General features: G+C 47.8%; 1 long non-coding RNA gene across 1 annotated transcript; it reads right to left on the reverse strand.

Moving 5' to 3' along the window:
• Positions 1 to 7294: 7294 nt before the first annotated feature.
• LOC310667972 lies at positions 7295 to 18612 on the reverse strand. Its single transcript, XR_014506497.1, has 3 exons — positions 17959 to 18612; positions 17621 to 17744; positions 7295 to 11491 (listed from the first exon to the last, which is right to left on the reverse strand). It is a non-coding gene; the product is annotated as an uncharacterized lncRNA (long non-coding RNA).
• Positions 18613 to 22522: the final 3910 nt, after the last annotated feature.

Here is a 22522-nt window from a genome sequence, read left to right on the forward strand (position 1 = left end):
ATATATGGTATGATTTTAGACATCTTTGCTGGCAAGGTACAGTGGGTACCTTGGGTTAAGTACTTAATTCGTTCTGGAGGTCTGTTCTTAACCTGAAACTGTTCTTAACCTGAAGCACCACTTTAGCTAATGGGGCCTCCTGCTGCCGCTGTGCCACCGCTGCACGATTTCTGTTCTCATCCTGAAGCAAAGTTCTTAACGCGAGGTACTATTTCTGGGTTAGCGGAGTCTGTAACCTGAAGCGTATGTAGCCTGAAGCGTATGTAACCCAAGGTACCACTGTACCTGAATGAGATGGGAAGGTGGCATTGGGATCTTGATAAGTGGAAATGCATAGGAGTCTATGTGACACAACCCATCTTTAAAAACAATTTCAGCTTGCCTCCAGTACGTTTCCCTTAAAAGTATTTTTCAATGGCATTGGAACCCCATGCGCCTTGGAAAGAACACATTCTTCGATTTCACTGTAATGCTGGAAAGGCAGTGGAGGACAAGATTCCTATTTTCATGTTTGGCCAGAATGTCCATGACTTTTTGGGGAAAGTGTTTTATCTGACCTCCAAAATCACTACATATTCTGTTTCTCCTGATTTGCTCTTAGATCTGACTCCAAATTCTACTTTCAAATCAAAAGACTTACGGTAATTTTCTTTTTGTTCACAGCAGCTAGGCTAGTTATTGCCCAACAATGGAAGGAAGCTTCCAACGTACTAATTAAGGCTTGGCTTAACAATACAGTATCTGAAACGTAGCTCTACCAGAAGACCTCACACATCATCGATGGGCAATTGAAGGCATTTCCCAAAAAGATGCGTTTGACACAGATTGATTTCTTTTTTTTACTTTTATTAATGAAAAACAAAACGTTTTAATGCCACCGTCACAAAAATGCTTGTGGATAAGGTATCTTGACGGAAATTGACAGTGTGGCAGTGAAGTATGGATTGAAAACATTTAATGAGCCAACATGATTGTGATGTATAATTAATGCTTATTATAGTCCTTTTATAACACTGCAGCAGTAGATAAAGTTATTTTATAATCTTAAATTTTATTTGAAGTTGTTTATTGTGACTTGCTTAAAAACCAATAAAAACGCTGGGTTGGTTTTTTTAAAAAAGGAATAGCCATAACAGATGAGTGTAAGTTTGAGTGGCACTTCATCGAGTGTGTGATTGAGCGCCATCCACCATTGGCTGTTTCGCCAGTGAATGCACAGCCTTCCCAACAGAGCCAAAGAGCCTGAAAAGACCACAAACAAATAAAGTAGGGGTTTAGCAGTATTAACTCATACAACGTGATTTCCAGGCATGGACAGACTCCTGAATACAGATGATATCATGGCATGAGAATGAATGAAGCATTTAGATCAGGTCTTGTCCTCAGGAGTGGAGCCTGATGAAGGGAGACCTCAAAATCCCTGGCAAGCACACGAATGGTGGCTTCTGTCTGTGTTTGTTTCCATCTTTGTTCCTGGGGCTGAGGAAGCAACCAAACGGAGGATCCTGCGGCCTAGGGGAAGCAAGGCTTTCCTGCTTCTGAGTTCCTGCCTTCAGTGGGGCCCAAGGGTGCTCTGAGCAGTTGCCCCACAGTTGCCATTAGGACAGGCAGCTCCTTCTGCACCTGGCTTGCCTGGTGGTGGCACCCCTACCTTTTCTGAAGGGATCCCATGATGTGACCATGAAAGCTGTCTGTCTCCCACTCTTCCATGCTTCATGGCAGCCAAGAACCTGCCATTTGAGGTGGGTGCCTCACCTCTCATAAAAGGGCCTCCTCTAAGCCTCTCCAGCTGGACCTTGCAACCCATGAACACCCAATAAGGACTTTGGTAGTATTGTAAAGAAGAGTACTGCCCACCTTGGATGCGGACACATAAAGCATTTTTTAAAATGCCATCTCATCCTCTTCCCCAAGTTTGGCAGCAGCAGTATTGACGGGGAAAACAGGGACATCCTGGGATCAAATCAGAAGCCAGGACAGCCTTCATAATTACGGGGATGTCCCTGAAAAATGGGGACACTTGGAAGGTATGCTGGAGGAGCAGCCCCTCCTTGAAAAACAGCCAAAATGGTTAGCCCCATTTCTCCACTCCTGAAAAATGTGGCAAAATTTTGGCTCAGCTAGAGTAGAACACACATCCACTTTTTCCCTGCCGAAGGATTTGCGTTTGGGGCAAAGAAAGTGCCTTCAAACCATGTTTTCTGCCTCACTTCAGAATTCCTGCCTGCCTTCAGTCTTGGATGTTTTCGTCCCTGTAGTGGTGGAAGAGTCAGAATGCCACCCGACGGCTCGTGAACAGGGTTCTTCTTTTTTGAATGAGACATGGAGACAGAAGCTGGAGATGGGGAAACGGGGCTGCCCTTAACGTGGCTTCAAGACCAGGCCAGGCCAGACCTGGGTGGGGCTTCAGGAGCAAGCAAGGCAGCTTTCATGGTAGACTGCTGCGTCTTCTCAGAGCAAACAGATCACATGAATTCAGGGGCTCCTGAGGTGAACATAAGGCTCAGTCAAAAACTGTAGCGTTCCTGGAGAGAGTGTGTGAGAGAGATTGGGAACAGGCAGTATGTTCACAAAAGCCCAGAGGAGGAAAACCATGGAATTGTTTGTTCTTGTTGTACCAATGAGTCATTCATTGTGAGCTGAGCGGGAGAAATTCATTTTGAGGAGGGATTTGCATTGGGTTTAAAGTTCACAGCTGTGTACCACCAGCTAAGAATTTGCAACAGGCCACCGCCCTGAGCTGTGTGGGCTGAGAGAGGGGCAGGTTGCACATGGAGGTGGTAGAAGACTGCGCTTGCGATAGTGAAGGGAGGAGCTTCTCCTGGTTCTCGGCATCACCCACATCATTCCAGGGCAGGACCTGACTTACCTGGTGCTTATATGAATAAGGTAAAAGGTAAAGGACCCCTGGACAGTTAAGTCCAGTCAACGGCAACTATGGGGTTGTGGCGCTCATCTTGCTTTCAGGCCGAGGGAGCTGGCGTTTGTCCACAGACAGCTTTCTGGGTCATGTGGCCAGCATGACTAAACTGCTACTGGCGCACAGAGGACCATGACGGAAAGCAGAGTGCACAGAAACACTGTTTATTTTCCTGCCGCGGCAGTACCTATTTATCTACTTGCACTGGTGTGCTTTCAAACTGCTAGGTTGGCAGGAGCTGGAAAAGAGCAACGGGAGCTCACCCCGTCGTGGGGATTCAAACCGCTGACCTTCTGATCAGCAAGCCCAAGAGTCTCAGTGGTTTAGACCACAGCGCCACCTGTGTCCCTGGGCCACAAGGGTACTTTGACATGGAACCTGTGGGCTGCATAATGCTGTGTCAGGTGTGGGGAGAGTGAGGCCTCATGCTGGGAGAGCACCAACTAGGCTTTTAGAAGGCAGAGGAAGGACTCTAGGAACCCTCACACCTCCTTCCCACCCCTCCTATCACCTTACCCAGTTTTGGGAAGACAATGCAAGGGCTGGCTGGGTGGTCAAATGTGACTGAGGGCCGCCCAAATATACTGCCCTCTTTATTAGTCTGTGGGTGTCAGCCCTATCTGCTGGGCATAGTATGGCCGCCTTAGCCTGCATTTTAATCAGCTTTTTACACTGAATTGCTCTTTGAATGTGCACAGCCCTTAAGTATTTCTATATGGCAGGTTAAAAATATAATTCAGGAAACTAAGTCTCACAGCAGCATGGCTTCCTCCACCAGGGAGAGTTCTCCAAGGAGCAAACCCATATAGATGAGTAGAATGAGGTTATTCCTTATACACATTCCCTGAACTTTAGTCTGGCCAAGGCAATCAGCTGCAAAAGTCATTATGACACTTGGTACGGTTGCCTACGTCGAAGCGCAAAAATAAATTCTCTCCCTGAGGTGCCTCCTTCACTACCCGGCACAGACAGCACAATGGTCACCTTTGACAGGAAAATGACTTTGTTACTCAAATGGTGCTTCGGTTTTCCACCTCATGGTGCCAAACAGAACTTAATTTAGCACAGAAAGCTTAGATGGGCCACTGAAAAACCACTGCTGCGGTCCAGGTTATTTATAGCCTCCTCTCCTCCTAACCCAGCCATAACCCCCAGACTTTCCCCTGCCGTTCCCCTCTCCCACTTTGCCTCCTTCCGTCAGCTGCAGCAGCTTCCAAGGTGCAGGCTGCGCACAGGCTGAGAGGACTGGTTGGATCCTTGCTTCCTTCCAAGGACAGTCGTTGGTGGTGGCTGTGTCTCCGGTTGTTTTCATCCCCCGAAGGCTCCCTCAGAGATGTTTTTTATTCTGCCTTCATGATGATTTGTGTTCATGAAGATACTGAGGTGTTTATTTGTGGTCCTGCTCAGGGCTGTCTTAAGCATATGTGGCACTGGGGTGCAAAGATCCGTCAGGCACCCCCACCTGGTTGCCCAGGCACAGGCACACAGGAGGGCAGAGTTGCCCTCCCGCCTCAGCGTCTCGCTGGCTCAGTCGCCCCTGAACTCATGGCGCAGAGCTGCCTGCAGCAGAAGAGCCCGCCGCAGCGCTCCAGCTGACGGGCAGGCTCTTCCCCAGACTCAACTCTCAGGCCCCAGACTCTCGGCCTGGCGTCCCTGAGAGCCCGGCGCCCAGGTACCCCACACCCCTAGCACCTATGAGAGCCAGTGTGGTGTAGTGGTTAAGAGCGACAGACTCGTAATCTGGGGAACCGGGTTTGCATCTCCGCTCCTCCACATGCAGCTGCTGGGTGACCTTGGGCCAGTCACACTTCTCTGAAGTCTCTCAGCCTCACTCACCTCACAGAGTGTTTGTTGTGGGGGAGGAAGGGAAAGGAGAATGTTAGCCGCTTTGAGACTTCTTTGGGTAGTGATAAAGCGGGATATCAAATTCAAACTCTTCTTCTTCTTCTTCTTCTTCTTCTTCTTCTTCTTCTTCTTCTTCTTCTTCTTCTGGGTAAGATGGCCCTGGTCCTGCTTTCAATACTGTTTGCATCCTGATTGTCGCCTTCCAAAGTAACTGCTCTATTCTGAACTTAAAAATGGACAGCGTAATGCTGCTGGTCAACAAAAGAGGTTTAAAGGTTCTCTCAAGGCAAATCTTTAAAAATGTAGTATAAACACTGACAATTGGGAAGCACTGGCCTGTGAGCGCTCCAATTGGAGAACAGCCTTTACTTTGAAGATGCTCAAACTCAGGACAAAAGGGAGAAAGGCATGTTTGACAAAAGAGGAAGGCATGTTTGACAAACCCTCACCGTGATCAACTCCCTCCCGGAAACCTATGTCCCCACTGTGGAAGGACGTGTGGATTCAGAACTGGCCTCCACAGTCACTAATGGACTCACTGTTAAGATCGTGTTCATGGAAGACAATCTTACTCGGCTACAGCGATCGCCAAAGAAGAAAGAAGAAGAAGATACTTCATGTGTTCATGAAGATACTGTTTATTTGTTGTCCTGCTTTCAATACTGTTTTCATCTGCAAAGGTTTCAAGGCAGACATGATGCTTCCTTTCCCATATCTTCCTGATGAAATCCTGTAACATTTCATACCAGAAATGTTGCACTTTATTTTTTGTACCAATAGAGTTGCCCTGGCTATAAGGGTGCCCCTCCAGTGTGGTGTAGTGGTTAAGAGTGGTAGACTCGTAATCTGGTGAGCCGGGTTCGCGTCTCCGCTCCTCCACATGCAGCTGCTGGGTGACCTTGGGCCAGTCACACTTCTCTGAAGTCTCTCAGCCCCACTCATCTCACAGAGTGTTTGTTGTGGGGGAGGAGGAAGGGAAAGGAGATTGTTAGCCACTTTGAGACTCCTTCAGGTAGTGATAAAGCGGGATATCAAATCCAAACTCCTCCTCCTCCTCCAGATGGCAATAATACAATAACATCGGGGAGGCAGGGCACAAATGGAATTATGCGTAGTAGAAATTTCTAGTAGAAATACACCACTAATGCACTACAATCGTGGCAATGACAAGTTGCAAAATACCCCTGGGAGGGGAGGGGGAGTCTGGAGCGGCTGGGAGGCGAAGAAGGCTGAGCTCTCTCATTCTTCGTGCACTCCAGCCATTCATATTTATCAGGTGCAGCCCTGATTTTCTGGTACTCATCACTGTTAAATCTAAAGTGGGGATGAAATTATCCACCCAGTTCCCCCAAAATATTAACTCCCCTGCACAGATTGTGGGGCGGTTAATCTGCTGCTTTACTGCAGAGAGAATAAATTTATCTGAAATGTTTGGGAGAGCGATGCTGGATCTTGTCAGGAAGTGCAGCTGGAAGGAGAAAGTATTTTAACACTTCCCACCAGCTACACTTTCTGGAATCCCTTCAGAGTCACACGATGTGAAGCAATGCAGCTCCAGAGAGAATCCAAGAAGTTTGCCTCGTGGTGGCTTGTGGAGAAGGCCTTGCAGCACTGTAAGTAGCGTGGAGGCTTTTTAAAGTTAACAACAACAACAACAACAACAACAACAACAACGGCCAAACACCTGGAAATTTCTTGGCTGCGTCATAAAGTTAAGCAAAGTACCGTATGTGAACAACCCCCTCCCAAACATTTCAGGAAAAAAAATATTTTCTTCCCCCAGTGATCTTTCACAAGGTTTTGGGTTCACCCAACAAATGGTTTGGGGAGGGGACAAAAGGTTTGGCACAATTCTAGTTAAATAATTAAAAATCTTATAGACTGCCCATATATAAAAATTTAGATCTAGATCTTCGCTCTAGATCTTATGTGACCTGTGGACCACTATGGAATCCACCATGGTCATGAATTTCAGTTACCATCGTATTTCATGAATCTGTCTGCACCTAACTATCACTTATTATTCACCAAAGCCAGGCTAAATGTATTTCCATCAGAAGTACTAAATGGCTCTGCACTAAAATAGGCTCTGCTTATGCTCTCACGGTGTCCACACTATGGAGCATATCCTGCTACACTGTGAGCAGTTCAAACAAGCTAGGGATCAATTTATTAAACCCCTCTTGGTAAACTTAACTGGAAAATCCAAAACCCTCTACCTTAAGTATCTCCTTGGATATATGTCAGATGATACTACCCTGGCTGTGGCTAAGTTCCTCTCAGAAGTACCGTAATAAGAAATATAAACCCACATGCTCTGGATAAGACATAGTGACTGTCTTGGAATCCTTTCCCTGTATTCCTGTTTTATTTTGCTTTTGAAAGTGCTTTGTGGGTCTTTGGACCGAAATAAAGATTTTATGTATAAAACTTCCAGGGTGGTTCAAAGGTACAACAAGAAGATCATTAAAAAGAACAAAAAACACCAAACAATAAAAGAGCAGAATTAAAACAGCAATAAAATAATGAGACTTCAAAAAGACAATGTCTCAGATGTTAAAAGCCTGGGAAATTTAAAAGTCGATGTTTGGCTCTGAAAAGAGTACGCCTCCTTAAGGAGAGAGTCCTCTAACCAGGACACCACAACAGAGGAGGCCACCAGAAGGCCTCCAAGGATAATCTGAGTCAGGGGTCCCAACTTGAATAAAATAGGGGAGGCAGGCAAGCCCCAGCCCACACAATAGATCACAAGACATGTCGCACACCCACCATTTGAATGGCAATGCCAACACTGGGGGATCAGGCCCCCTCAAATATTCTATTGAGGGGCCCAAAGGGACCTCGGAGTGGCCATTCTCTCCATTTTGTGGATATCTGGCTAATGCAACAACTTAACAAGCACAAATGAAACCTGAGCAATTTCCCTCACTTTTTTTTTTTTTAATTGGGAGTGATTCGCCCACCATTTCTTTCCCCACTCATCCCCATTGTCCTTTGTTTTTCTCTCATCTACCCACAACCATTCCCCCGCTTCTGTTGCGCCTCAAAGTCTTGGCTGCAGCCTGCAAGTGGAGAAAGGTGTTTTCAAACACAGGGCCAAGTAACGTAGAGGGGAGGCGGCCGCAGATGGAAGAACCCATTTCCTGAAAGCAAAGTATTCCTGTTTTTGCCTTGGGGGAACAAAAAAGGCGCCATCTTTTCTCTGCGAAAGGAGGGAGAGGGAAAGTGTGACAGGGAGGGCCGGAGCAAGGGAGTGCCAAAGGTTCTTTGGCAGGTTTTCTGGAACATTCCTGAGGCATTTGACACCTGCCTTTCACTCAGCCCTCCCAACACTTTTCTACTTCCTGTCTCAAGCAGACGAGAAGCAAGCACACGCTCCCTTGCCATGCCTGGATTGTGTCGGTGCTGTGTCTGTGTAGGGCAGTGGTTTTCAACCCGTGTGCTATGGCACCTTGGGGTGCCTTGAATGATGGTCAGAGGTACCGTGGGCAACGCTGGCCTCTGTCCCTCTTTCCTTCCTCTTCTGATGCCCTCTCATGACTCTTCCTCCCAAAGGCTTCCACAGCTGTTTGTTGCAGCAGCCCTGGCTACAAGCTCCCCAGGCGAATGGTGCCTCTGGGGCTGGCCAGAGGGTGCTGATTGCCAGGAGCTGAGGAAGCCTCGGAGTAAGCAAGCAAGCGGGCGAGGGAGCCCAGCCAGCCAGTCCACCAGCCCTTGCTGTTGGGAATGGACAGACAAGTCCCAGGTGTTAGGATATAGTTCCATTCCACCTTTAGAACAGATGTGTGGATTGTTGTATGTCACATGTCTGTTTACTTCCAGCACAGTCTGCTGGGAACTTCTGTTGTATATTGCTTTTGCTATACTGCTGTTTGCTTGGACACGAAGGGAAGCAGACATGTTTTTCCTTTGTTCCTGATGCTGAATAAAGGTAAAGGGTAAAGGGACCCCTGACCATTAGGTCCAGTCGTGACCGACTCTGGGGTTGCGGTGCTCATCTCGCTTTATTGGCCGAGGGAGCTGGCGTACAGCTTCCGGCTCATGTGGCCATCATGACTAAGCCGCTTTGGTGAACCAGAGCAGCGCACGGAAACGCCGTTTACCTTCCAGCCAGAGCGGTACCTATTTATGTACTTGCACTTTGACGTGCTTTCGAACTGCTAGGTTGGCAGGAGCAGGGATCAAGCAACGGGAGCTCACCCCATCACAGGGATTCAAACCGCCAACCTTCTGATCAGCAAGTCCTAGGCTCTGTGGTTTAACCCACAGCGCCACCTGCTGAATAAACACCTGTAAATATGCTTACATATGCCTCTGTCCGCCACGTCCGTTGTGAAAAGTTATCCACTCTGCTGATTAGAGCATGCTCAGTCTCTGAAGGCTTCTGAGACTTGAGTCGCTGATAGATGCTGTTCTGAGAACCGGAGTTTGCCCGGCTGCCGGCCGGTGGCTGGAGCCAGCTGGGGGCCTGCCAAATGCCCCCGTCTCCCCGGACACATCCCAACACCAGGCCCCTGTGGGGCAGTGTGAGGAGACACCTCTCTTTGGGGCAGGGGGCGCAGCTCAGGGACCATGGGTGGCAGTAGCGGCTGCCCTGAGGACTCCCAAGGAATGGGGAGAGAAGAGGAGGCTGAGGGATCCCTCCACAAGGGAGGGTGTTTGAAAAAGGGTGAGAGGCAAGGGGTGACATAACTGGGCTCCTGAGACCCACAGGGGTGCCGCAGAAAGAATGTAGTTGGTCAAGGGAGCTATGGACTCAAAACGGTTGAAAACCTCAGGTTTGGGTGAAAGGCTCCAGGCTTGGTCCTGTAAGCAGCAAGCGTTCTTGGGAGTGACTTTTCTCATGCTCCCCCATAGTGGGAAGTCTCTATTCCTTCTTGGCTTGTTCACAGAGGGGACACTCACAGGCATACCTTCCAATATTTCTGCAGTGAAAATAGGGACATCCTATTCCATAATGATAATTTTACTATTTATATCCCCCACACATCATACTGGTTTGCCCCAGCCACCTGGGCACCTTCCAACATTTATAAGAACACAAGAAAACATTAAACATTAAAAAAAAACCCTTCCCTATACAGGACTGCCTTCAGACGGCTCAGGGGTCAGATAACTCCATACCATCCAACATTTCTCCAATGAAAAGAGGGACAGCCTAAGGAAAAGTGAGACATTCCAGGATCAAATCAGAAACTGGGGTGGCTTCTCTAAATCAGGGACGTCCCTGGAAAATAGGGACACATGGAGGGTTTGCTAACAGGTGACAGTGGCCCCTTTCCCAAAATTCTCTTGCAAAGGGCATAGACCACCTTCATTGGCTGTGCCCTCTGCCTGAGAAGGCCCTTAATTGGTGGCAGAGCACAATAACAGATGACATACTAGGTCAACGCAATGGATCAACTAGCTTAGCATCCCATAAGGCAGCCTTTCTGAACCTGGGAGCCTCCATATATTTTGGACTACAACTCCCATCAGCCTCAGCCAGGATGACCAATGGCCAGGGATTTTGGGAGTTGTAGGTCCGACAACATCTGGAGGCCACCAGTTGGGGGAGGCTGCCGTAAGGCAATTTAGGCTAGGTAAATAAATCCAATAAATAAAATAAAAATTCTCAGAAAATCATTTCTTGCACTGCTTCAAGCAACTTCCCCAAGAGAGCATGATGCAAGATTCATGCTCTTCTTATTAGTTGTTGGCTAGAATCTGGCACTCAAAGCTCAGGAGTATAGCCCCTTTGTGCTTTTGCTCTATAGGATTCTTATTAGTTAGAGCACATCTCCCTGCTTTGCTCAATGTGACATAAGTTATGCATTGTAGGTACCGCACAAATAAATGCCTTCTGCTGCCACTCTTTTGGTGCTCTTCATAACTTCTTCCCTGGATGCTCAGTGGACCTTCCTCATGGGTCTTATTTTCTCACTGCCTCTGCTGACAGCTTCAATTGCTGCTTCTTTGAGGGCCTCCAGAGCGGCTTCTCTGGGCCTTGGCACCTAAGTTGAAAGTTCTGAAGGCTGGAAAGGGCCGGCTGCAAAGTCAAGAGCAAGGGCTCTGGCAGATGGCTAGAGCCAGGCTGATCTCCTAAGTAAATACAGAGGACTGGATTATTTTGTCAAATGTCGAGAAATAACCCAGTAAATTTGAATCAACTTGCAGCAGTGTACTAATTTTGAAATGGACCTAGCTCAGATCCAACAGTTATCTGGACTTATCTTACTATTTCCAGGTCCGAGTTCAACTATATTCAGTTTTGTCAATGTGGATTGCATGTGGAACTATACCTTTTATTTGTTTCAGGGGGGGAAATGTGTTGTTTGTTTTCCAATCTGTAGATCAAAACTTCTTACCTATCAGTTTGAGCCAATGTAAATGTGTAAGCTTCTCTGCAGCTGCAATGAATTCCTTCTTTGATCACTACTCTGTTCTGAGTTTTTTTTAGGTCTGGATTTCCTTTTCATCAAAATTAATGCCCAAGGCAATGTACCTTGGGAAAAGGAAGAGGCAAATGGAATAAATGATTACATTTTTAAAAAACAAAACAGAAGAGTCTGCAGATAAGTGTGAGTATTAAAACTTGTGCTGCTTGTTGCTAATCAAGTTGTGGACAATATCCTTTCTACGTGGCACCCACAATGAACAATCTTTTATTAGGTTTTCTCCAGCACAAAAGAGAGCACATCCAGGGCTGGGAGCAGAAGTGCAACACAGAAGGAAGACATGTGGACCCTATGCAACCTTTTTGAAAAGAAAAAGAAAAAGAAAGAAGAAATGTCCTTAGGGAATGCATGGAAATTGTTGCTCAGCTTCCAGTCTCCACAACGTGACCCCAGCTTCAAGCTGAATTCAAGCTGAACAGCAGGAGCAGAAGCTCAGAAGCAAATGTAAAAGTAGCAATCACATATTAGAATCAGAGAAAGTAGTTGTAGGAACCTATGCGTTTCATGATTTGGTGCACAGAGGGAAGTGGTTATTAGACATACCAACAGAAACTGGATTAGAGAAGGAAATGAATTCAGAGTGGAGATACTGTACTACGTGGAGAGGGAATTCTTTGTGCTCCTTCCTTCAGGGGTCCACTGTGGACTGTGTTGTACTTCTGTTTCAGCATGAGAGTGATTCCCTAGCAATCTTCCTTAGGACTTAAAACATCAGATATACCAGACCCTCCAAGTGTCCCTATTTTCCAGGGACGTCCTTGATTTAGAGAAGCCGTCCCAGTTTCTGATTTGATCCCGGAATGTCCCACTTTTCCTTAGGACACCCCTATTTTCACTGGAGAAATGTTGGAGGGAACAGAGTTATCCAACCCCCAAACCATCTGAAGGCAATCCTGTATAGGGAAGGTTTTTTTTTTTTAATGTTTAATGTTTTTATATATGTTGGAAGCTGCCCAGAGTGGCTGGGCAACCCAGTAAGATGTGTGTAGTATAAATAATTATCATTATGGAATGGGACGTTCCTATTTTCATTGGACAAATGTTGGAAGGTATGATATACAGCTTGTGATAGGAATTTTGAGGTCTTAGATATATGGTAATGTTCATAACCGCACGTACATAGATCAGCACAGGAAGACCGACCTGAAGCCATTTTGATTCCTAAACTAAGCAAATGTTTTCTCTGCAAGGTCAAAGTGGGAAAGCCTCCCCATTGTCTTTTCCTTCACAAATCCTGTCTTAAGGGTATGTCTGTGTTTGAATAGGGTGTGAGCCTGTGACATGGCCCAGGAACTAAGTATTTATCACTTCAAAAGACTGGCCAGGCTCCCCAGGCAATCCAATCAAGTAACCTGCCAGACAGGAGATAAACAACGACAGGAGAAAAACAACATTCAAATTTCTGTTTAGACCGCCTTTTCTGTGATGTAGGTATGATGTATTGAGGGAGGTGGTCCTGGGCTACACCCCTTCTGTGATGTATGTATGATGTTTCTGGGGGTGGTCTGGAGTTTGAGGGTGGGCAATTCTAAAAGTCTACATAAGGGCAGGCACACCTTTGTTCTCCACCTATCTCCGGCGTGTGGGGGAGCACCCTGTTGCAACAGATCAATAATGATCAAGCTTAGTAGCTGCTTTGCTTCTCAATATTCTCTGGTTGGCCTCTGTTATTGTCTCCTACCAATAGGGAACCTCTCCTACCAATAAGGAACCTTACATAGGGAACCTATGTAAGGACACTATACGGGCTCTTGGAAAAGGGCAATTTTTTATGGGCTCTTGGGAAAAGGGCAATTTTTTGTTTACAACAGGCTGATCCCAGATTACCTTGATGGGGGAACGAGGACAGGGAAGGCCCTTGTCATTCCTCTGGAGCTCAAACCAAGCCAAGTATGAAAAGGCATCACGGCAATAGGAACTGCATGCTGCTAGCCTGTGTGAAAGAGGCTGTTTCAAGCAGAAGTGGCCTCCAGGGATTCCTGGTACTGCAAAGGCGTTGGCGTGTGTTGAGATCCCTTGCACCTCTGATCTTCGCAGGGCCGCCTCCTTTCTGCCACCTGCAAGGCTTGGTCCATCAGATATGATACCTCCCTTGTGACTCACCCTCAAAGGGAGTTTCCTGCCCATCACCTCCCCCAGCCCTTGCAGCTAAGGCTGGGCCTTTTTCCCAGCCATTCAAGGAATCCAATTACACAGGGGGAACTAGGCGCCAAGAAGGCAGCCGAGTGACGCCAAAGGTGAGGACAACCTGTGCCACCAGGCATACGGACAGGGTCCGGGCAGCGTAGCTAAAAGGCCACAGATGGCAAGTTTTTCTGTCTGCCTCTTGCAGTGTGCCAGTCTCACAATGTCTCATGGAGCTTGTTTCCCTGTTTTGCAAAATAAAGTCCGTGTTTCGCATGCTTCTTCTCTAAGCCGATAGGTTGCACAGTGGGACAACACAAATGTATTTGTTTGCTTCCTGAAGAGGCTGCGCTACAAGATCTGAGAGGCGTGACCCGGGCTCTCTTGCTTACAGTGTCTCTGTAGATTCTGGCTGGGGCACAACCCTCAGGGCCCCTGTAGTCACGATACATTAAGGACTGGTGTGTTATTACAACTCCAAAGACTGCTTCCCCTCCCACAGCCCCTCCCTGCAGAGTGGCAGAGGCATCTTTGTAAGAGTAAACTCACATCTAGCAACCTGTCGAGGAGAAAGTGTCAGAGGGAAAGCAGAGACAGAAAGAAGGTTAGGGCTGCCATACGCCTGCAATTTCCTGGACATATCTGGGATTCGTCCTTCGGAAATAGCGCTCTGGCAGAATCTCTGATAATCATTAGATATGTCTGTAAACACCCATATGTACAGCAACCCATGTTGGAAGTGTTGATTTTTTGGCGAATTTCTTTAAAAATAGCTCAAAAACGTCTTCTTTTTGAAATTTTGCAAAAGAAAAAGCTCTATGTTATCACACCAAATCACCTCTTCTCATGCTGTGTTTCCCTGGAAGAAGCAGCCACCAGAACAGTAATACACATGTTTGCGTGCAATTTAGCCACCAGATTATACTCAGATTGGGCACACTTTCGGATTGCACTCTGCACTTAAAACACTTGGGGACAGGTCCATCGTGCAAATGCGCACACCATGTGCACATGCTAATTTATATGTGCAGATGCATCTGGGAAATTATGATGGTGGCTGACCTCTTAGCAGCAATGCACTTCACAGTGTGCACCGCTAAACACAAAGTTAGGGAGTTTAGGGATCTCTGATGGAGAACCATCCAGTTGTTGGATTCAGACGGCCATCTGACTGGTTGCCTCACCATTAGATTTCCCAGTCTTTCGTGGGAGCGTGGGTGGAGGAAGGAGCCATGGCTATTAAGCTGGTATAAAACCGTGCTTAGTGTAGATATGCCCTTAGGCAAAAATGCTGAGAAAATGTATCACTCTGTCTTCGTCAGCAGCTGCGGCAGCAACCTGAGCAAACAGGGTGGTTGATTCAAACCATTGTTTGAGAGCAGAGACTTTGCCTTGCCTGAGCATCCTTAATTCTTCCCATCGACAGCTATTGCCCTTAGGTGATCTCACAGGCAGACATTAAGATACTGAAAGCGTCATACACCCAAGTCTATCATGTGATTGAATTTAGTTTTACCATCTCACATGGCTGTCTTGAAACCAATCGCCGGAGCCCATTGCAATACAGTGACACCTCGGGTGTCAAAGCTAATCCATTCCGGAAGGCTGTTCGACTTCCGAAATGTTTGACAACCAAGATGCAAAGGGCGGCCAGCAAAGTCAATGGAGAAAAAAGAAAACATAGCAGATGCCATTCGACTTCCAAGGTGCGTTCCAAAACTGAAGCAGTTCCGGGTTTTTGGTGTTCGGGTTCCGAAACATTCGGCTTTCGAGACGCTCGAACACCGAGGTACCACTGTACTCCTAAGGTGTTTGGGGTGGCAGCAAGAGGAAATGGGAGACATTTTGCTCTATTGTTTTTTTCTCCGCTGAGCAGCAGGGGGAGCAACAGGGGAAGAGAATGAACAGGGAAGATCATACGACACCACCATCTGAATCCTGAACCAGGCAGCAGGAGAAACCGATTAATGAATAAATATGTGAGCCCTGCACAGTGCAGTCACTTCCTCTCCCAGCTGTGATGCTCTCATCCTCCAAAGGGTCCCTGACATCCAGAGACAACCCTCCGTCTCTTGATGCCTGGAGGCAGAGAAATTTCAAATGGAGAGCTTTCTTTCTCTTGCAGAGCTTCCAGGCTACCTGCTTATTGAGCACACGTCTTAATTCGTTTGCAGGGGAATTCGATGGTGCTGGCTGTTTAATGAACATTCATTTTGATTTGTTTACAGGGGGGTTAGATGACCTTGCAAGTGTCATCCCACTCTTTCCAGTGCATTTCCCCACCACTTTCCTTATTGCAAGAATTCGGATCTTCATAGGAAGTAGTTTTGTTGCCAGTGCTTTAAATTTATCCCTGTGCTTAGGGATGGGGAAACGTTTCAATTTTGGTTTATCTCACTTTCTAATTTTTCCAGTCTTAAGTTCAGCTCTCTACATTTCCACATCTGTGTGTGAAAATGTTTTTGTCCTCATGAAAATTCACCAGCATTTTAGTGCAAATTTCTCCTAATATACACGTTTGTGTATGCAATTTTACCTACTATACACATTTCTGTAAAGCACTTCTCCCCAATACAATGGGGAGAAAATAAATAGTTGATTGGTAACTAACAGAAAGGCTAAAATAGTGGGTGAAAAGGGTTCTGCTTGTGTCTCCTAGCATACTTTGCATTTAATACCCCTAGGTAAAGGTAAAGGTACCCCTGCCCGTACGGGTCAGTCTTGACATACTCTAGGATTGTGCGCCCATCTCACTCAAGAGGCCGGGGGCCAGCGCTGTCCGGAGACACTTCCAGGTCACGTGGCCAGCGTGACATCGCTGCTCTGGCGAGCCAGAGCCGCACACGGAAACGCCGTTTACCTTCCCGCTAGTAAGCGGTCCCTATTTATCTACTTGCACCCGGGAGTGCTTTCGAACTGCTAGGTTGGCAGGCGCTGGGACTGAACAACGGGAGCGCACCCCGCCGTGGGGATTCGAACGGCCGACCTTTCGATCGGCAAGCCCTAGGCGCTGAGGCTTTTACCCACAGCGCCACCCGCGTCCCATTTAATACCCCTGCCCTGTTTATAAAAATTCAGCAGACTCTGAGTTGCACCTGCTGCTGTCAGATCTGGTTTGAACCTGGAGTGCACAGTTAACAGGCGTACTTGAGTGGCACATGTGTTCACAAGCACTTATTGGCTGTATGGTCCCTTTACGTTTTGGGCGCTTCCAGACTGTTGCTCATTTTGGGTGGGATTCAGTCACATAACCAGAAAATTCAGCTTACACAACTATAGCTGATTGGGAGGTCTTGCACAACGAACACACTTCCTCAAATTTCAGACTTTCTGCAATAAGTAAAGTAACAGGGAAATGCACCAAAAAATGTGGGATAATGCTTGCTTTGGTTGGCACAATGTCATCTAATCTCCCTTCAGACAACTCAGAATGAATGATAATCCCAAAGCCAATGCCATCTAATCTTCCTGAAAGCATATCAGGCTCAATGAACAGGTTGTCTGGAAGCACTACTGTATATGCTGGATGATGTGCATTTTAACTATCTCAAGTGTAGGCCTAAAAATATAGAATGTGAAGTGGCCTCGAAGTGCCATTCCGGATTACCAAATAGGCAGAGGAGGCACTGACCTTTGGGCCCCATGCCTTTTAGGGACTCGGCAACGGATCAAAATAATATTGAAGATTGTTGAAAGAAAATCACAATCAACCTTTCTTGGTTCAATGTTATCCCACTAGATCATGTGCACAAGGGCCCCCCTGAGATTTCGACTGCCTAGGGGCCTCCACTGGGCTTAACCCAGCACTGATCAGGATGTTTTTCTCATTCTCTTGAGTTGTTCTGAGTCACGATGCAGGGCACTGTTGTCATTCCAGATCAGTTAACATGGCTTGGAAGGATGTGATCTTGTGGAGCGTGTGCAGGTGTCGGGTGAACAAGGTGTGGCGAGGTTATGCTCGTTGTGATCTCCGGTGCTCTCCTTCCTTGGAAATCTCTGTGGCCAAGAAGAACTGGGAAGCCAAGAACCCATGACGAGGCAGGACTGGCCCCAGAGGAGGTGACCTAGAGCAGGCTGCATCAAAGAGCCTTTGTGTGCGCTGAGACTGAGCGGGAATACTGTCACCACGGCCCCACCCTGCCGGTGACTCACTTGCACATTGCTGGGGCCTGACTCACCACCAGGCGGGCTTCCCTCCCCCCCCCCACACCATGCCTTCCCATTGGGGACCCAGTGCCAGCAGCAGCCCATGCAGCTGAACTGGGGGTCCTAGAAGGGCAGGTGGTTCACACACCGGATACAGTTAGAGAACTCTTGATCAGGGATAAAATACGCTTCGGTCTGGGATAGACAGACAAGCTTCAGGGAAGCCACACAACACACTCCTGTGCACATGACAACAGGAACACTCAACACTCCTGGGATGGCAAGATGTGTGCAAGAGACAGAGAGGCATGAAGCTTGGCTGTGCTTGCTGCTTGCATGCCAGGTTCAGTCTAGCTCTACAAAGGCCGTTTTGCCCCCTCCTGACTCAGCTGCCGCCCAGGGCCTCTCCAGGGTGTGAATCACCACGCTGCATCCCGTGGCTCCCATCAGCTGCTTCGCTCATACAGGGGGCCCCTTCTCGTTTACCTCCATTCACCACTTGCATTCAGTTCTCCCTACGGCAGTGGGATACCCCAGGAAACCCCAGTCTTCATTTAGGCCCGGAAAGACATGGCAGGGAACTCTGTACAGGCCCAACACAAACGGGACGCTTCGTATCCCAAATATTTTTCAAACAAAGGACAAGCCTGGAAGCAATAACAGGCTTCCGCAGGAAGCTGATGAATTGGACAAAAGGGACTTGTGAGTCAGAAAGAGCCTTGAAGCTAGACTGGACAGCTTCGTTGCTCCGTACAGGGCATAATGGTTAGGAAAAAATATGTTTCTTGTAACATGTAGCTCCCACTGCTCCATGTGGCCTGGAAGTAGTCAGCATAGGCTTCTGGCCCCATCTCCGTCTCTGGATGCCCAGGTGACTGCTCTGAACTTAGGCTGGGGTACCAGATAAGTCTCCTCCTGGAGGATGTCAATCAGGCTATGGTAAAGCATGCCTTACGATGCCATGGGCTTTATGTTGCAAAATATTTCTGTGTTGTTGAGAATAGTGGGATATCAAGAGGGGTAGCCATGCTGCTGCAAAAGCAAAAATAAATAAATTCATGGAGCACCTTAAAGTTTTTGTTGGGTTAGAGAGCCCCTTTTGCCTGAAAGGATAAGTGTAGAAAGAATGAGGATGTGGCAATCAGGTCGCATCAAATTCCACTCCAGATAGGCTGAAAATAAGTTGTGCCACTGCAAGTAAGGACACATGGCTCCTTGGTTAATAGATGAGGGGCATAATTTGGACAGGCCAAACCTGAGGCTGACTCCAGTGTAGTCTGTCTTCCACACACGTGGAAAAAACCACATGCAAAATCCATGCACATTTTCCAGTAAAGTTCCATATGAGAGGAAAGAATTGCAGACCCTCCAAGTGTCCCTATTTTCCAGGGACGTCACTGATTTAGAGAAGCCGTCCCAGTTTCTGATTTGATCCAGGAATGTCCCACTTTTCCTTAGGACGCCCCTATTTTCACTGGAGAAATGATGGAGGGTGTGGCATTATCCGACCCCCGAGTTGCCTGAAGGCAATCCTGTACAGTGGTACCTCGGGTTACATATGCTTCAGGTTACATACGCTTCAGGTTACAGACTCCGCTAACCCAGAAATAGTGCTTCAGGTTAAGAACTTTGCTTCAGGATGAGAACAGAAATCGTGCTCCAGCGGCGCGGCGGCAGTAGGAGGCCCCATTAGCTAAAGTGGTGCTTCAGGTTAAGAACAGTTTCAGGTTAAGTATGGACCTCTGGAACGAATTAAGTACTTAACCCGAGGTACCACTGTATAGGGAAGTTTTAAAATGTTTAATGCTTTATTATGTTTTTATATACATTGGAAGGCGCCCAGAGTGGCTGGGGCAAACCAGTAAGATGTGTGGGAGTATAAATAGTAAAATTATCATTATGGAATGGGATGTCCCTATTTTCATCGGAGAAATGTAGGAGGGTATGGAATGGCTGAACAATCTAATCACACTCTCTGCAGAGACGCATCAGAAAGACCTGCCCTCAGTAGAGGGTGATTGGAAGGAGAGGCCAAACCACACAGAGATGTCTTGGACAGCCTCCTTTGTCTTGTGGCTCTTTGGGGCTGACATTTTGGTAATTACTGACCTAAGGAACTGCAGCCTGTATGATTCTCACTTGACGCTGGTTCAGCCTCTGGGCTGGCCTTTGTGCAGCTGCCTAGAACAGATTTCTATCTGTTCCGCTGCTGCAGAAATCTGTTCCGCTCTCGCCCTGTTGCCCCAAAGAATCCTAGGGGCTGTAGTGCAATTGTGTCAGGAATTGTGGTACGGCGAGGGGCAAACTATGGTTCTCACTGTTCTTTTGTGGGGGGAATGCATGTTAAACGAACACAGCCTCGGTCCTCAAGACCCGCTGGACCTCAGAGGGCCAGTCCTATGAAGTGCTAGCCAAACGCTGAGCCCCAGCTGATTTTTTTCAAATCGGGGTGGGAACCCAAAGCAGCACACTCTGAGAGCAGCAGGGGGAGGCCGGGCTTCTGGCTGGCGAGGCCTGTAGCTGGCTGCCAGCCAGGCGAGATGGTTCTGTTTCTTGTGACTCATGCCGCTGTGAGTCACCCACACACGGCAGCCCTTTTGAAGGATTAACAAACACTGTGTCACTGGGCAACAGAAAACAGAATGGAGAGCGAGAGCGAGAGGGAGATTCCCCGTACCCCACAGTGACAAAGCAAACAAACTCCCTACCCGCCCCACATCCCAGGCTCCCTGGATTCCAGGCTTTGCCGCAGCCACACGGGCTGATGGGACCGGAGGAGATGCTCCTCCTTGCTCCAGGAAGTCAACAGAGAATGACTGGGTGGAGGTGTTCCCTGTGTTCCTGGGTGTGTGTCTCATTCCGCTGCTCATTATTACCTAATTGACCACATATGGCTGCTTATATCTTAAGGAATTAGCTTAATCCCTTTAATAACGTACCGCACAAACTTTCTCCCCATTACGGCAGTCTATGTGAGCGTGGCGAAGCTTGTTCCATGAAGAGTGCTGAGCTGCAGAGAGGGAACGCAAGAATCCTGCCTCCCAGCGCATGCACCCATTATGTATTTATAAGAGAGGGAGAGAGAGAGCGGCTTGCAGATAAAAACGAAAATCACTAAAAACATACAGTAGAAGAAACAACCATTTAAAAAAACAATTAAAACATGGATAGAACTAAAACTATAGACCAGGGGTAGGCAGCCTAAGGCCTGGGGGCCGGATGCGGCCCAATCGCCTTTTCAATCCGGCCCGCAGACTGTCTGGGAATCAGTGTGTTTTTACATGAGTAGAATGTGTCCTTTTATTTAAAATGCATCTCTGGGTTACTTGTGGGGCATAGGAATTTGTTCACCCCCCCCATAAAAATATAGTCCAGTCCACCACATGGTTAAAGCACGTGATATCCCCCCCCCCCACAAAAAAAATCCCGGGAACTGTAGTTTACTCCTTATAGAGCTACAATTCCCAGCACCCTTAGCAAATTAAAATCTCCAGGATTCTTTGGGGAAAAGTCACAGGTGCTTCGAATGTTTGGTGTGTACAAGACCAATATGGCCAAACATGGATTATGCTCTGATTCTGCAGTTTCCCCCTTGTTGTTTTGTGGGTTGGGCCAAGCGATCAGCATATTTTCCTCCATGGTGCACCAGGACTAGACATGCTTAGCGAGTCAACGACCGGAGACAGCAGGCTTGGGGCACCATCAAGGGCAGCAGCAGGCAGATCAGAGCACAATCCACCGGGAAGTTTTCTTGTACAAGCCACTTTGAAATGGAGCCATTTTCCAGTCCAAAGGGGTGAGGCCTGAGAGACTTCAGAGTGCTGCTTTTTTCCAAATGTTTTGCATTTGAAAGTTGCAAGAAAGGAGATTCTGATTAAACTTCAGGAAGAGTTTTCTGACAGTGGATCGGACTCTCTTGGAGGTTACTACTACAGTGGTGCCTCACAAGACGAAATTAATTCGTTCTGCGAGTTTTTCGTTGTACGAGTTTTTTCGTCTTGTGAAGCACCACTGCATTTAAACACTGACAACGGCGGGGAGGGGCGGGGAGAAGCAGGACAGCTGCCGCAGCCGGTACCTCAGACTCACCCGTGCGTTGTGGCCACCGTGCAACGCGGCTGCTGGAGGGCGACGGAGCTCAGGAGCGCGACTCGGCGGAACCGCCACCATCCTCTTCACCTGAGGGAGAGAGGGAGAGAGAGGCGCTGGTGGCAACAGCTCTCTGAGGGGAGCGCGCGAGGGGGGTGGGCACCAACCGTCAGCGGGAAGGTGGGAGGGAGCCGGAGGAGTGGGGAAGCGAGTGTGCGTGCGTGCAGTGAGCGTCGCCATGACACGAGAGGCAGGGCCGTTTTGTCTAGCGAAGCAAGCCCTTAGGGAAATCCGTCTTGCGAAGCACCTCAGAAAACGAAAAACTCTTTCGTCTTCCGAGGCATTCGTCTTGCGTGGTACCACTGTACTACTACTACTACTAATAATAATTTATTTATACCCCGCCCACTCTGGGTGGCTTCCAACTGAATATTCAAAACAATACAGCATCAAACATTAAAAGCTTCCCTAAGCAGGGCCGCCTTCAGTTGTCTTTTAAAAGTAAAATAGTTGCTTATTTCCTTGACATCTGATGGGAGGGCGTTCCACAGGGCAGGTGCCACTACCAAGAAGGCCCTCTGCCTGGTTCCCTGTAACCTCACTTCTCACAATGAGGTACCGCCAGAAGGCCCTTGACGCTGGACCTCAGTGTCTGGGCTGGACGATGGGGGTGGAGAAACACCTTCAGGTATACAGGACTGAGGCTGTTTAGGGCTTTAAAGGTCAGCACTAACACTCTGAATTGTTCTCAGAAATGTACTGGGAGCCAATGAAGATCTTTCAGGACCGGTGTTATATGGTCTCGGCAGCCGCTCCCAGTCACCAGTCTAGCTGCCGCATTCTGGATTAAGTAGAGGTTGGATGGCTATCTGCCAAGGGTACTTGAGCTGAGATTCCTGCACTGCAGGGGGTTGGACTAGATGACCCTCGGGGTCCCTTCCAACTCTAAGATTCTATGATT

The sequence above is a fragment of the Podarcis tiliguerta genome, assembly GCF_965153285.1.
Source record: "Podarcis tiliguerta genome assembly, chromosome: 17".
NCBI classification, from domain to species: domain Eukaryota; kingdom Metazoa; phylum Chordata; class Lepidosauria; order Squamata; family Lacertidae; genus Podarcis; species Podarcis tiliguerta.